The 16214-nt window shown below is 46.8% G+C and overlaps 1 protein-coding gene across 1 annotated transcript in view; it reads left to right on the forward strand.

Annotated features, from left to right (window-relative positions):
- TOGARAM1 (TOG array regulator of axonemal microtubules 1) overlaps positions 1 to 16214 on the forward strand; it is an 871068-nt gene that overhangs the window by 78083 nt on the left and 776771 nt on the right. The gene's annotated exons all lie outside the window — the stretch shown is intronic.

The following is a 16214-nucleotide window of genomic DNA, read 5'->3' on the forward strand; positions in this document are numbered from 1 at the left end:
ATCAATGCATATAAGGTTCTCTGTTATCTAGAAAAGGGCGATGGAAAGCAGGCTAGGAGAGAAATTGGGTTTAAAAAAGTTAGTCAGTCGGGTTTGGTCAAGGTAGAAAGTGGATGTGTCCTGATAGCTATACTTTCTCATCCTTCATTAAGTGTAGTTAAGTCTTAGAGGGGAATGCAGTAAATATGCTGAGAAATGTTGGTTCTGGCGCGAGGTGGACATATTCACTCCAGGACGGATGAGAGAGGTATAGGACACACCACCGTGGATCAAACAATGACAAGTTGCTAAGATACCCTTCATCTGTGCCTATGAGGCTGAACAGGTAACCTTAGTAAGATACAGCCTCGATGAAAGCTCACTTAACTTTCTGCCAATGTAGATCGGAATGAAGACACGCAAGTTAGAGACTTAAGGGACTATATACAAGATGCCATCGGAGAGGAACCTTTTAAACCTTTATTTTTGGTCCTGACGAAAGCCTATACCCATAAGGGCGATAGAGGCAGAATCATGTTGACATCCGATTTGTGATGTGAAGGACAATTTACACGTCCATTGAATGTCACCATTTCACCTTTTTAGGTTTCGCCTATTATCATTCGCTTGCGAATGTAATAGGCGAAAATTCAAGTGCTCGATCGACTCGTGAAACCACTGCGGTTTTTCCACAGTGCATGTGAGTCACGTGACCACAAAACCGGGTCACGTGACCACACAAGCACGCACATCTCCCTAATCCGCCTGCCACACTTCTCCTCCCTTCGCTCGCATTCCCGCCCCCCCACCAGGCTCTCCCGCCCCCATCCGGCTTCCCTCCGGCCATTTGCCAGGCGCTCTCCCCCGCCCGCAGCTTGTTGTATTGTTGGAGGGCTGAGCGATGGAACCGGTGCCATGCTAATTACCCACTGACTCCTGTGATGAAGCCGTTTCAAACTTCCTCATTTAATTCTGTATTTTGGACTCCACCACTGAGTGTGCATATTTTCAGAACCGCAACTCTTGAGGCTTGAAATGCTGCTGCTGATGTAAAAATGTGCTCTGTGTGGCAATCCGCGTTTCCTTTAGTTACGTTTTATTTGAAATCGAACATACTTAAAATGCTGCTGCTGATATAAAAATGTGCTCTGTGTGGCAATCCGCGTTTCCTTTAGTTACGTTTTATTTGAAATCGAACATACTTTTTTTTTTTTAAACCTTTATTGAGGCAATTTGTTAGTTACACAGCTGTTTCGCGAAATCGAACATACTTAATAAAAAATAGGAACAGCCTTGAAATTGTACACACGTACATGTGTGCACCAACACATGTACGGGTGCATACACATAGACCAGAGGTCTTCAAACTGGGGGGCGGGCCCCCCTAGGGGGGCCTCGAGTGATCTCAGGGGGGGCGCCAGGCTCTGGCCAAACGAAACATTATGCTTTGTTTTGAGCCTAAAAAAATGAGCAGCAGCAAGCACGTCTGTAATGGGCCATCATTCACATCCTTTGTCATTTAAATCCTGACTGGGAGAAGGTGTCAAAAGGCAAGGGACTTCAAATTTTCTCCAAGACCCACACTGCCATTTTGAATAACCACGCTGGATCCTTTGCACATTAGTAAGGCCTGCCTCACGGGAATAGTATGTTTGGAAATCATGTATTTGTTTGCATTTCTAAAACAGTGACAGAACTTAGCTGCAATGTTTAAATAAGTATAGACATAGTTAAACATTGCCAGTTAAATAAAATAATTGTGAAATATTTTGAGGGGGGGCCCGGCGAATTGTTTTTCTACACTGGGGGGGGCAAGGAATAAAAAAGTTTGAAGACCACTGACATAGACGCACTGATACACGCATTAGCCCCCCGAGATCCCTCACTGCCTTAAAAACGATTACCTTAAATTGTTACACACCAATCACTTTAGTAGATTCTCAGTCTTCATCATTATGAGGGGAAACTGTAAACTGTGTTCGAAAGTTACCAGAGATTGTGTCTAACTCTCCAATCTTCAGCCAGCTGTTAAGCTCATCCAATAAAGCATGCAATAGTTATAATGACTTGAAGGGCTTTGAAGAAATGTCATTACTTTTTAGAGTATCACCCTCCCTGTCTTTGACACCCTTAACAGCCAAATCTTACCTTACCGTCCCAATACTTTCCATTCAGCTCTGCAAACCCTGCCTGATGCCGCCATCTTTTCTCGTTGGGTGTACTATGGTACTATCGAGATTGTTGGTAATTTTCAGGTTCACACCACCTGAATTTCAGGGACTAAGTAAGCTATGCCCCTGCTTGCACATATGTTAAGTGAAGTGCGTAACAAGCAAAAAGTCAGGTCTGCAGTCACAGCCCTCCTGCCCCCTGTTCACGTCTACTTTCACTTTCCTTGTGACAGTGGCATACTCACATCTGCATAGTACAAAGAGCCAGCATGTTAACTAGCCTCTATTTTCACAAGTTTCCCTCTACGAGCGTGTAAATTGCAGGGCTGCGGCCGCTTTCCCTCCAGACAAAATGATCGGGGTAGGCCATTGTATGCTTCTCTTAACCACCCCACCCTCAGGCTCTCCATCACTCCTATACCATATGCTTCTGTGCACTCGTTACTGCACAACTTCGTCTTTCCTGTGTGACGTCCCTCACCTGTATTGCTGTCTCTGCAGAGACCACATACAAATAACACCACCCACTCTCATCACACACACGCACACACGCACACACGCACACACGCACACACGCACACACACGCACACACACACACACACACACACACACCACACACACACACACACACACACACACACACACACACACACACACACACACACACTCCTCAGCAGAAGACTCACAAAACGCATCACTGTGATAGAAGACCAGACACAGACATACAAGCACACGCACTTGAGCATCACTCTTCCGGGGGCAGGCACGCGCTACCACAGCGGGAGGCACAGGACCAGCATAGGTGCTCGCACCAATCACTGCATGAGGCGCACACTCCTCTGCAGGATGCACCAGTGCCGCTTCCAGAGGCGGCTCAGGGGACAGCTCCAGTTTTATGGGGCAGCCCGTAGTATCAGGTCGTGGTGTTGGCTGGAACTAGGTAGCAGCACTGTTATAAGCACTGTGGTGTATGTCGCCGTAACTGAGTGTGATTGTAAAAAGGTAAGAATTCTGCCACCTACTATGGGGTGCAACGCACTGCTCTCTGTGCTGCTGCATTTTGTGTTGCAGTCCATATCATTTGTTTTCTAACAGTACATACCTCGGTCATTCGGATACCGGGACTCCTAAGCCTTAGCTGTGCAGCTGTCTGTTTGTGCCCTACTGCCACTATTTGTTGTGTTGCTCTCTGTGTGTGCCCTGCAGCTGTCTGTTTGTGCCTTGCTGCTGTCTGTATTTGCTGTATTGCTCTCTGCGTGCGACGTGCTGATAAATGTATTTGCTGTATTGCTCTCTGCGTATAAGTTGCCTGTATTTGTTGTATTGCTCTCTGTGTGTGACCTGCTGCTATCTGTATTTGTTGTATTGCTCGCTGTGTGTGTCCTGCTGGTGTCTGCATGTGCCCTGCTGTTGCCTGTATTTGTTATGTTGTTCTTTGTGTGTGCATGACACCTGTCTGTATGTGTCTAGCTGCTATCTGTTGTGGTGCTCTCTGTATGTGCCCTAATGTTGTCTGCATTTGCCTTGCTGCCACATATTTTTGCTGTGCTACTCGGTTTGTGCCGTGCAGCTGTCTATATTTTTTGTTTGTATGTTCGCTGTTGCTGACTTTATGTGCCCTGCTGACTGTAGTTGTTGTGTTGCTGTCTCTGTGAGTCCTGCTGCTACCTTTCTTTTGTTGTGTTACTGTCTTTATGTCCTCTGCTGCTGTCTGTGTGCACCCTGCTGCTGCCTGTATCTGTCTTGCTACTTTCTGTAGTGGCCTGCTGCTAACTGTATTTGTTGTGTTGCTGTCTGTGTGCGTCCCACTGGTATTTATATATTTACGCAGCCTGACACAAAATGGGTTTCGGGATTTACTAAACCATGCAAAACTCAATTTGCGGGGCTTAGTGAAAAAAAATGTACCTGCCTAATGGGGGAAAAAAGTACCACGTCCATAGGTCTGCCTTAAATTACCTTGCATCGGGGTGGTATTTCCTCAGTGGACCATGGGCGTTCCTTTTCCTCCACCCATGAATTTTGACACAAACCCAGATTTACTAGAGTCTGTAAACCTAGCTTAGCAAAGGGAAACATCTTTATTTCTCCTTGTCGCCTCTTTGTACATGTGCTGCATTTTGCAGCACACATGCAAAGAGGAATAAGCGTCTAAAATAGTTTTTGTGCAGGAAGGAATCCCTTCCTGCACAAAAACTATTCTGACCACAACGCAGGCACTCTTGCATCATGGTGCAAGGGTGCCTGCATTGTCGCTATGCTCCCACAAGTGCGCCTGCGCAAGGTATTCACGGGCGGGGCCTTGTAGTACGCTTTACACACTAGAACCACCACTCCCCTCGGCCCCTCCCCTACAGGAAGGCTCTGACACGCACCACACCCCCTCCCGGGAGCTCCTGCCCGGCCTGTGGTGCAGGCGAGAGGCAGTCTTGACTTCTTCGCCAGTCTCTGGGCCACTTAGATTTCTGTGGGAATCCAAAAAGGCCTTAAGCAAAACAAGCACTGCCGTTGCCAATAGGTTTCGCATTTGGAAAGTTGGAGCTATTGGTTTTGTAAATGACATTTTATATTTATATATCATTATTGGCATTGTCAATAACAATATATAAATATAAAATGTCATTTACAAAACCAATAGCTCCAACTTTCCAAATGCGAAACCTATTGGCAACGCCGGTGCTTGTTAATCTTACCCCTGTATAATGCAACCTGATTACAAAATTCCAAGATACAGGAGGTAATTTTAGATACAATACTACACCGATTACCCTCCCCCCCCCCCCCCAGTACTTTCAATCAATCAATCAGGGTTTTTAGAGAGCACTACTCACCTGTGAGGTTCTAAAGGCGCTGGGGGGTGGGCGAAGGGGAGCAGCTCCATTTGTCATTCGAAGAGCTAGGTCTTGAGGTCCTTTCTGAACTGGTGCTGTGTTGGGCTTCGTCTGATGCGAGTGGGGGAGTTCATTCCAGGTCTTGGCTGCGAGGTAGGAGAAGGATATGCCACCTGCTTTGGCCCTGTGGATGCGAGGGACTGTGGCTAGGGCAAGGTCGGCAGAGTGGAGGTTTCTCTTGGGGTGTGGAAGGAGATTCGTTCATTGAGGTATTTGCGTCTGGTGTTATTGAGGTTTTTGTAGGTGTATGTGAGTATGAAGGTTATTCTTCTTTCGACGGGGAGCCAGTTGAGGTTGCTGGGTGTTGGGTGATGTGGTCATGTCTAGGGATTTAGAGGATATGTCTGGCTGCAGCATTCTGGAAGGTCTGGAGTTTGCGGGGGAGTTTTTTGTTGATTCTGGCTTGGAGAGCGTTTCCGTAGTCCAGTCTGCTGGTGATGAGTGCATGGGCGATGGTCTTCCTGTAGTCGGGGCATCCATTTGAAGTTCTTTCGAAGTATGCGGAGGGTGTTGAAGCATGTGGAGCACACGCCGTTGATCTGGCGGTTCATGGTGAGTGAAGAGTCTAGTATGATGCCGAGGTTGCATATGTGGTCTGTTGGGGTGGGTGGGTTTCCGAAGGTGGGGGGGGGGGGGGGCACCAGGTGTTGTCCCATGCGGAGGGGGTGGCGCCGAGGATGAGAACTTCTGTTTTCTCTGAGTTGAGCTTCAGGCTGCTGTTGCTCATCCAGATTGTGACGTCTTTCACCCCTTAATAGCACCAGGTGATGTTGGGTTCCTTGGTGAGGAAGAGGATGAGCTGGGTGTCATCGGCGTAGGATACTATGCTGAGTCCGTGTTTTCTGACGATGTTTGCGAAGGGGACCATGTAGATGTTGAAGATTGTGGGGCTGAGGGAGGATCCTTGGGGTATTCCACATCTGATCTCTGTTGGTTCGAAGAGGAACGGTGGGTGTCTTATTCTTTGTGTTCTGCCTGAGAGGAAAGATCAGATCCAGTCTAAGACTGTTCCTTAGATTCCAGCGTCGTGGAACCTGGAGGCTAGTGTGCAGTGAGAGATGGTGTCAAAGGCTGCTAAAAGTTCGAGGATGGAGGCGGTACTCACCTAGGGAAGCGAGTACCTAGGTGCGAAACCTAATCATTACGCCGTCCAACAACACATCACAGTGGTGATTACTTTACACCACCAATGGAAAAGATTGGTTGAGGGTTTCAGGCTGTCTGAACTTTCCAGATCCTATGGAACCCACAGGGCTCACTCGCCTTTGATTATGGACATATTCTGATAGTCCTTTATTTTCTGCAGAGAGAATCATTGTTGAAGGGTAACCCCTGGCTTTATTGAAGTCTCGAATCTAGAATATTGTTATGACTTTGGGTGCTAAGTTTCATTGCTCACTTGATAAAATTAGAAGAAATCCATTGACTCTGGACCTACTTAGCTGCAAATTCGGATATAGCTTCCATCCTTGAAATATGAGAACTAATAGCTATGTGTATGAACCTCTACTCCCTTCTTTACTAGGTAAGTCAACTCTGTTGCATGTTAAACTCTATAAAGCTCTCTGACACCTATTGGGACCTGCTTTGTGCTAATGGCGTCTACTAAAGGAAAAATGAATTCCTGCAGAACAAATTACTTTTTTTAAGTGTTAATGCTGTTTTAAGCTATATATTTTTTACATTTTATTTATAAAGTTTTATATAGTGCGAACAAGATCCCGAAGGATAACAGAGCGCTTTACAATGTGTACAATGGAAGTTCTTTAGATAAGTTTAATGTGTTGGATGTGTGTAGAAACTTCTGTCAAGTGTATTCTTTTGCGTGTTGGAGTGTATGTGGAAGCACTGCAAACATCCGATGAGCATTGAATCACAACAGTTTTGCAAAGTGCTAGCACTTTGGGGGTCCTTTGTATCTACGGTGATCATGTGGAAGAGAGGTGTACGTGCATCTAAGGTGTCTTGTTGTTTTTTTCCTTATAGAGCAACTTATTGACACCTATGTTGTGCACTCATTGCTGTTTGATGTCTCTTTTGCTTATGTGCATCTGTTTAGCTCAATCGTAGCCAGAGAGGTAGCCGAGTATTGTTTCTTTATACCAACGGTGTATTCATTGTGGGCCCTGTAGTCCTAATGGTAAAATGAGGAGCTCTTAGGCAACCTTTTGAAGGCAGACATCCTGACTACTGAATGGTGTACATTTCTGACAGATGAGCGTAATAACATTTACAGTTGCGTTCATAAGTATTGACGTTAGCAGAACCTTTTGAATAGCAGAATGTGTCAATTGCTATGGTTTTTTTTTGTCTGCACTGAGACCTCGATTATGATCACCAAATTAATTTTGTATAGTCCAGCAAACGTGTCGTATGTTGGTAATTAATTTCTCTCACAAACTATCGACCAAACCAGTCCTGGTTCATCTTGCAGTAATATACTGGGCCTGAAGTTGAATGGCAATAAGATAGAGGTGCTTGTTGTGGGGAGAGCCCGTCACTGTGGTCATCGGCTTGGTGGCCTCAGAGTCTGGGACCTACTCCTACGCCTAGCGATCAGGTGAAGAACCTGGGTGTGTGGCTGGATCCCAAGCTTTCCTTTGAATACCAAACTAGGCGGGTGGTGGGGACCTGCTTTGGGGTCGTTGAGGACCTTTGTAAAACTCTGGATTTGCTGCCTGTTCCTGCTGGGAAGACTATGCTACACGCCCTTGTGACGTCTCGCCTTGATTACGGAAATAAACTGTACCTGGGCGCTACGGCTGAATGTTTAAGTAGACTTCAATGTCTACAAAACGCAGCCGCACGGCTGGTCCTCATGCAACCGAGGTGGTCCCCCTCAAGGAAGGCTCTGGCGACCCTTCACTGGCTTCCCATTAGGGAACGGGTGCTGTTTAAGGCGCTTTGCGTTTGTCATCGTATTTCCCAGGGTATGGGTCCCGTCTACTTGGCTGACCTGATCACCTGCTATGCTCCCACTAGACTACTCAGATCCTGTGGGAAGGGCCTGCTACTTGTTTGCAAGGTTCAGAAGGTTAGGATGGGAGGGGCGGTCGTTTCGTCGCCTGGCTCCTCAGAACTGGAGCAAACTTCCTCTGAGCCTTAGGTTAGAAGTTTCCGAGGGTAAGTTTAGGAAAGGACTGAAAACTCCTCTCTTCCAGCGTTTGTAGGGTCTCTTGAGTTGTCCAGATTCTTCTGTGGTGCAGGTTCTTCTGCATTCAGCCTCTCATCACAGCTGGCGTAACCAGGCGCTTTACAAATGCTCATATTATTATTATTATTTTGGACGCTTAAACCATATTTAGCACCCACATGTCATGCACACTTTCTCGCAGACTTATTTGCTGCTATTGCACCTCAAACCCCTTACCCCTTACCCAAACCTATGCTATCCCAGAACCATCAGGATTCCCGCATCTTTGTTCGCAGACTTTTTTGAGGCATCCCATCTACTGCATTGTGCAGGAGTGATGAGCATGTAAAACTTTACTCCATGTCAAGGAGTGACGGTAGATTGGTGGAGAAAAAATCTCGTTAGGTTTGGTATTTGTTTTGGAAGAGGCATAGCATTTCCACAAATGCTTTTGGTAGTAACCCAATGGTACATAAAGACCAGATCAGCTTGGGTGTTTGCATGGAGCTGTGAAGTTCAGCGAATAGATGATGATGATGATCGAAGACACGAATAAGACAACAGATACATTAAAATTATGTATATATTACATATTAATCCCAAGGCGATCAGATTGCAAGGGGCAGGGACAAGTCACCTCTCTGTATCGTCAAAGTGGTGGTTTGCCTAGTGATTAAGGAGGTTCAGGTTTGCCTCTTTCTCTGCACCCGCTGCATTCCTGTATCATGGCACTTACGTGATTGCACGGAAACCTTTGCATGGCTCAAGAAAACTGTATCAGGAAGTAGTTAAATATAAATATCAGCCATTTGAGAAGAGGCATTCCCAACATTCCTCGACTCCTACCTCTGCTGATAACATGCCACATGACCTGTACTGGGTGATGCAGTGCTATTGCCAACCGGGTTTAATGCAGAAACCAATGAGAGCACATTGTTCTAGTTAAGTATTAGTACCCGTTGATGTTTTTTTGTTTTGTTATTAAATTAAATACATTTGATTGTGGCAGCATTAGAGCTTTGTCTGTGTTTTCCCAATTCTGCATTTATTTTCTGTGTGGCATGAGAAGCATCATCTCTTGATTTAGGAGAAGTTTTCACCTATACCTCACTGGCCCATTTGTTACTTGGTGTGCCTTTGTCATATTTGCATGGGATTTCCTTTTATCGGGCCCTCTAAGTGTCACTTATCTATCGCTTTAGTTGTGAAACCCGTAATTTGACTTTTCAACCTTTGTCAAGTGAAGCAATAATAACTCCATCTGAGGCAGATTGTTAATGTATACCTTCCTACGTGATACTGTGCAAAGGGAGTAGGGCGAGGGTCGCGGCTTTCCCTTAGCTCATTTTTGCAAACTTAGAATAATCTTTACTTTTATGCATACAGATCATTTGTTTTGTTTTTTAGCTCGTTTTCCACACAAAAGGTCCCCAACTAACCCTTGCATATTTGTGTTTCGCATCTTCTTTCTTTCTAGACTCAACAAAGTTAAAGTAAGAAATGCTTATTCTCTCTAAAAGTTAGTACTGGAATACGTGTTGTTTTCACGTATTGTTAAACTTGGAATACATTTGATCTAGAATGGGAATGGGAAAGCATTTCGATTTTGGGACTAGGAAATTCTAGTTCTCCTTGTGCCCAAGGCAGAAAAAAATCATAACCTTGTGGCTGAAATTGTAGAAGATAAATGAAACGGTTTCACTCCTCCGCCATTGATGATCTAAACTTGCAGGAGGAATGGGTAAACTGTCCTCGATGTGCGTGCGCTACATTAACTTTCTTGGTTAGGAGACCACGATTGTGTTGGAAACTGTTCCTCAGGGCCTACAGCCATTCAAAATCTCCATAGTATTTGTGATTGCTTTCAACTATAGGCCAATAAGCCTGATAGACGTCTCACAAAAACTGTTTGCCAGGCTGTTGCTGGACCGCCTGCTGGATTGGATGACGGAATACGATATCCTGAGTCCCTTCCAAGCGGGCTTTAGGGAGAAGGTCTCAACCATAGATCAAGTCTTTCAGCTTGTCCTCATCTCTTGGAAAACGGTACAGTTGGAGGGTGGCAGCCTCTACACTGTATTCGTGGACCTGAGGGCGGCCTTCGACCTGGTCCCCCGTAAAAAGCTCTGGGAGGTGTTGGCCAAACTGAGTGTCCCTGAGGGTTTGCTGGAGATGATTGTTCATCTTCATAGTGCCAATTTTGCGCAGGTGAGGTGTGGCAAGGTGGGAGCACTGTCAAATAGGTTCCCCCTTTGACAGGGGGGTAAGACAGGGTTGTGTGCTTGCACCGACCCTGTTTTGCCTCTACGTCAACGGGGTTATCTCTCACCTAAACGGGGTTGCCAACTCCGATGCCCCCAATCTGGCTGGCACCAGGGTGCCGGCGATCATGTTCGCCGACGACACCCTGTTGCTTTCAAAGTCTGCAACGGGCATCCAGCGTGTTCTTGATGGCTTTGCGGACTTCTGCGGGGTTCACGGTCTAGAAATTAACACCTTAAAGACCAAATTTATGGTCCTTAACCCCCCGCCGAAATTTCGCGTTAGCCCTAAAATCGGACAGAGCAGACTTGAGAGGGTGAAAACTTTCGAGTACCTTGGAGTCATGTTAAACGATAGATTGTCCTGGAGTACGCATCAGGAGAAGCACTCCTTAAATTGACTCAATATTCGGGGGGTATTATGAATCTCCTGGGCAACAACAAATTATCCATCCGGCCCATAGGTCCCCCTATACAGATCTACAAGGTACAGGCAAGGGGGGCTGCCATGTATGGGTGTGAACTTTGGGGTCATGCAGGAACACTAGATCTGGTAAAAGAGGAGAACAAATTCATTCAGAGAGTTGTAGGACTTCCCCCCAGTACGCCTCTTGTTCCTTTAAGGCTGGACCTAGGGTTGCGACCACTAGACGAAGATCTGGCTTTTCGTCCTCTGGCTTACTGGCGCAGGTTGTGGGCAACTCCCGAATTGACCAGCTACATACAGGGATTACAAGAGGTGCTCGCTATGCCCAATGCTGGGAAAATTAAGTGGCTCAAATTCATCAAATCAGAGTTGGAGGGTCTGGGACTCTCGAAGATGTGGTCTGATCCTCTAACCACTTGCCCACTTTTTCCCAAAAAGAAATTAGCCAAGGCATACCATGATAGTAAATTAATGGAACTCTAAAACCACCAAAAACCTGGCTCATTGACCAACTCTTTTCTATGCATTAAGGATACATACAGCTTTGCACCAGTTCTAGATAAACTGTATCCTCCCTTGCTTAGGAAACTATATTTGCAGTGGAGGCATGGGTCCCTCCCCCTTCGAGCTTTCACAAGTAAGTGGAGTGAACAATCAGTCAGCATGTGTCCAGCTTGCAGAATGTCCGATGAGTCTGAACTCCATATACTCTTTTTTTTGCTTGGTCTACAGTAAGATTCTCAAGAAATGGATAGTTCCCCTATGCAGAAACTTGGGATTTGTAGAGTGTTTGGCTGCCTTTAGAGTTCTGAAATCAAATCTGTCGGACTACATTGTTTTTGCAGTGGCCAAATATTTGGGTGCCATTTAGTTTCTGAGAAGAAAATGCCTCAAGGTTGGCCACTGACCTTAACGTGCCAAGGACATGATATTGTACCAAGAAACTCTGTTTTTAACGACAATGGATGATTTTATAAAGCATAAATTCCTATTTTTTACTAATCTTATGAATGTTATAAATGTCTTTTATGGTGAGAAATTTTACCGAAATAAAGATTTATGAAATGAAATGATTGCTTTCCTAAAGTGTGCGCACATTTTTTAAATAGTGCTACCTTGGAAAGCACAAAAAGGTTATCATTTAGTTAGTTCTGGGCTCAAGTTCTTTCTGAAACAAGCATTTACAATGCAATGGTTTTGCCTTTGTTAAAGTTAGAGCTATTGGCATTGCTCTTGACATTATTTTTATTTATGGTGGTTTTAATATAAATAAATGGCATTGTCATTTACAATGCCACTAGCTTTATCTCTCGCAAATGACACACACAAACACCCACAGAGAGCCCCCCAAACACACAGAGCCCCCCCACACACACACAGCCACACAGAGCCCCACACACACAGCCACACAAAGCCCCCCACACACACAGCCACACAAAGCCCCCACACACACCCACACAGAGCCCTCCACACACACCCACACTGAGCCCCCCCACACACCCACACTGAGCCCCCCCACACACCTTCTGGCCCATTATCTTTTCTCCTCATTAAATAACTACCACGCCCCTTTCTTTGTTCTGAAAATGTGCCTACATGTAAGAGTGCAAGAGGCTAAAATGTGAATGCACTTGTGTTTAAGAGACCCATGGAACTTCAGTTCTAATTGATATCCTGATGCCGGTAAGCAGAAATGTCAGCAATAGATGTTGGCATACTTAACATGCATTTCACTTGTCGCCGTAAAGCTCTACTTTCGCCTCTATTATAATGTTTCACCTTGAAAACACAGTGGCACTCTTCGAGTTGGTGGCACCCAGTAGAACACAGGAGCAAGGACTTCACACTACCTAAAATACATGGACGAGCTACAAATGATCACGTTCGCTGTCCCATGATAGCTACAGCACAACAGCTAAATAAATGGCATTGTCATTTACAATGCCAATAGCTTAATCTCTCGCAAATGCCACCCACATACACCCACACAGAGCCCCTCCACACAGAGCTCCCACCCACAGACACAGGGCCCCCCCACACAGAGCCCCCCTCACACAGCTCCCCCACACACAGCCACACCGAGCCCCCCCACACACCCACACAGAGCCCCCCCACACACTGCGAGCCCCCCCACACACCCACACAGAGCCCCCCACACAGAGCCCCCCCACACACCCACACAGAGCCCCTCACACTGCCCTCCACACACCCACACAGAGCCCCCCACACAGAGCCCCCCCACACACTGCGAGCCCCCTCCAGGCAAAACCTAAAAAATGCAACTTCTATGTTGCACACTTTGTCCCGCAAATATAATTTATTTTGCATTTGGGAACACATATTGCTGTGGATAGCGTCAATAGAGCATTAGCTATCAATCACTATTTTGCGATCTAATTTTAGAAAACTGTGCATAAATATTGTACTTATATGTTGCACACGTTGTGCCGCAAAGATAGTTTTCTACATTTGTGAACACCTAAATATTTACTTATATGTTGCAAACGTGAATATGAGGCTTAAAGTACAAGGCCCCCTACTAATTTAGCTTGGCTAATGTAGTGGCTCAGTAGGGAACTTAGCCATTGCGGGCATATTAGTACTTAGTGCTATTTTGCCAGCGCCTGTCTGTTTGCGCAAGAATGAGGCTTCCATTTATTGTATGCCCTATGACTCAGGATTACAAGCGTTACATAAAATCTGTATCGCTTATGCCCCATAACTGTGAGGCAGATGTTTCATTTTTGCAGCTGCGATAAAAGTCGCCCTGGAACACGTGTTAATGCGTGTTGGATGCAGCATCATTTGTTATTTGTGACCTGCAGCTTACTATTAAGTTAAATGCCTTGAGCTGCTATAAATAGTGCCAAAGTTTGTAGCACGTTTTTTGGGCCCATGCGTTATTTCATATGTAGGGCTTATGTACCATATTTGATGTCTCTGATACTCGGTAATGAACATTTTATGTTGCTGCTGGGGCCCCTTTCCCAAATTGCTGTGTCTCTGCCTGTTTTCAGAGAGCATTAGAGGAATGCGCTCTTCGAGATAAGCTAACAATTTATGGGTGGGGGATTGCCTTCAACTCTGAAGAATCCCTTGTGCCCGCTTTGAAGTGGAGTGGGGGGGGTGTTTTATGGCCCTTTCCTCCATCTGCCGAGACGTGGGAAGCAAATGGCGGCCTGCTCGAAGTGTTGTGCACAGATATTTCCAGTGTTGCTGAACAAAGGGTTTGTTCTGCAATGAGGCCTAGTAATATCTGCTGTCTTTCATTTATTTATTTTTGTCTTTTTCTCCATTTGTGAGGGAGAACTTTTAGGTCTAGGCCTGTTTATGGTGTAGGCCGAAGTATTGTTTGTGGTATCTGCTAAGGTTTGTGGCAAATTAGAAAAGCAACCTGCCTTCGTTCTTTTTTTTTTGTAAGCCTAGAGCGTTACAATTTCGCACTAGCTCTGTTAGGAAACAAAACCTTGAGAATTCGGTGTTAAAACCTTTTTTGGGAAACACCCAGAGTTGTGCTGTGTGGAAGAGGCACAGTTGTGCCTTTTCATCCCTCTTTACCAACGTTTGAAACTCAGATTGCAAACCACTGAAAGACACGGACGTAATGTACAAACATTCACTGTCTCATTACCAGTGGTGCTGTGCTGTCCATGTGTTGTGCGTTCCCAACCTAGCACAAAGTAAGAGGTAGCACAATGGCACACTGCCTTAGGCCCTACACAGTAGCTGTGTTGGAAAACACCCCTTATAATAAAAGGAAGTGGCTGTGCTTCTTTAATTAAGGCTCTTTGCTTTGCTGGTACCCGGAGCAAATCATCCGTGGTTTGCTCATAGACTAATTAATCATGCTGGTACCCGGAGCATTTCACCCTGTTTTGCTCATAGTGTAAATCATAAAGGAGCAAATTCTTACCTCAAGGTCGGATGAATTATCAGCTCCCTGCGGAGAACCCCCCCAAATACCTGGAGACTTCATTCTGCCAGCGAACACAGTACTTGTTCTGGTACCCCCCTCTCGAGGGTTTCTGGTGGCGCTGCTCCTACAAGAAGTCCCCAGGAAGCCATGGGATGGGGGCACAGGGAGGGACCCTTTAAGGATGATGAGCGCCGTGTGGGCAAGGACGTCTTCTTGGCGCTGCTTCTGGGAGCTCTGAGGAGTGAGTGGGCAAGGAGGGGAGTGAGTGGGCAAGGAGGGGTGTGGAGGGTGGGGTAGGGCTGGAACCGGTGGGTGCAGAGGGGAGGTGAGTGTGCTCGGCTCTGTTCCCCGACGCTATGCATGGGCGCCGTGTGGGCAAGGACGTCTTCTTGGCGCTGCTTCTGGGAGCTCTGAGGAGTGGGCAAGGAGGGGAGTGAGTGGGCAAGGAGGGGTGTGGAGGGCGGGGTAGGGCTGGCACGGGTGGGTGCAGAGGGGAGGTGAGTGTGCTCGGCTCTGTTCCCCGACGCTATGCATGTGCGCCGTGTGGGCGAGGACGTCTTCTTGGCGCTGCTTCTGGGAGCTCTGAGGAGTGAGTGGGCAAGGAGGGGAGTGAGTGGGCAAGGAGGGGTGTGGAGGGCGGGGTAGGGCTGGCACGGGTGAGTGTGCTCGGCTTCACAGGGGCTGGAACGTCCTTCAGAGCGGAGTTCCTGCCCTCCGCCTGCCCCTCCCCGCCATACCGCCCCTCATTGGTCGGGAGGAGGGTGAGATGACACCCGAGGAGCCCTGCCTGACGCTCAGTCACTTCGTCTTCGCTGGGGGCATTGACGGCAGGGAGAGCAACGCTACAGCCAGCTGACAGCCTTCCGAGGGAGGAGGCCCCGCGGAGTCGAGGTGTGCACAGGAAGTGCACACTCGTGTGCACACACAAGCCGCAGCTCACTCCTCGTGTGCACACAAGCTGCAGCGCAATCCTCGTGTGAACACAAACCGGTGTGTTGGAGGAAATAGTTCTGAATTTCAACTGAACTAGTGTGGCTTCAAACCATCTTTTGTACATACTCAAATAGGATCTTCCTTTTCCCAAAAGCTTCCTTGACACTAATGCAGCATCCCCAAAGATTTCGAAATTTCCAAAAACAAGCAAATTAGACCAGTACAGCACAGGCAGCCATTTCCATCGCGCCCGGCTCAGCAGGGTCGCACGGGGTGTCAGCGACCCCCCCTTGCGTGCGGTATTTCACAGCCTCGACTGTAATGAGATGCGGCGCGCTCGCACGGCCAATTACTGCGTGAAATTTGTGTTTCTTAATATACTCCATCTCCAGTGGGAAGCCGCTGCCTAATCATCAGCATAAAGTAAACATTAGCGGTGAAGGATGAATCCACAGATTCTCATCTGCTAGTTGGACGGGGAGGTGGGGCGAGCGGGGGGATT

Source organism: Lissotriton vulgaris, chromosome 9 (genome assembly GCF_964263255.1).
Source record: "Lissotriton vulgaris chromosome 9, aLisVul1.2, whole genome shotgun sequence".
NCBI lineage: Eukaryota > Metazoa > Chordata > Amphibia > Caudata > Salamandridae > Lissotriton > Lissotriton vulgaris.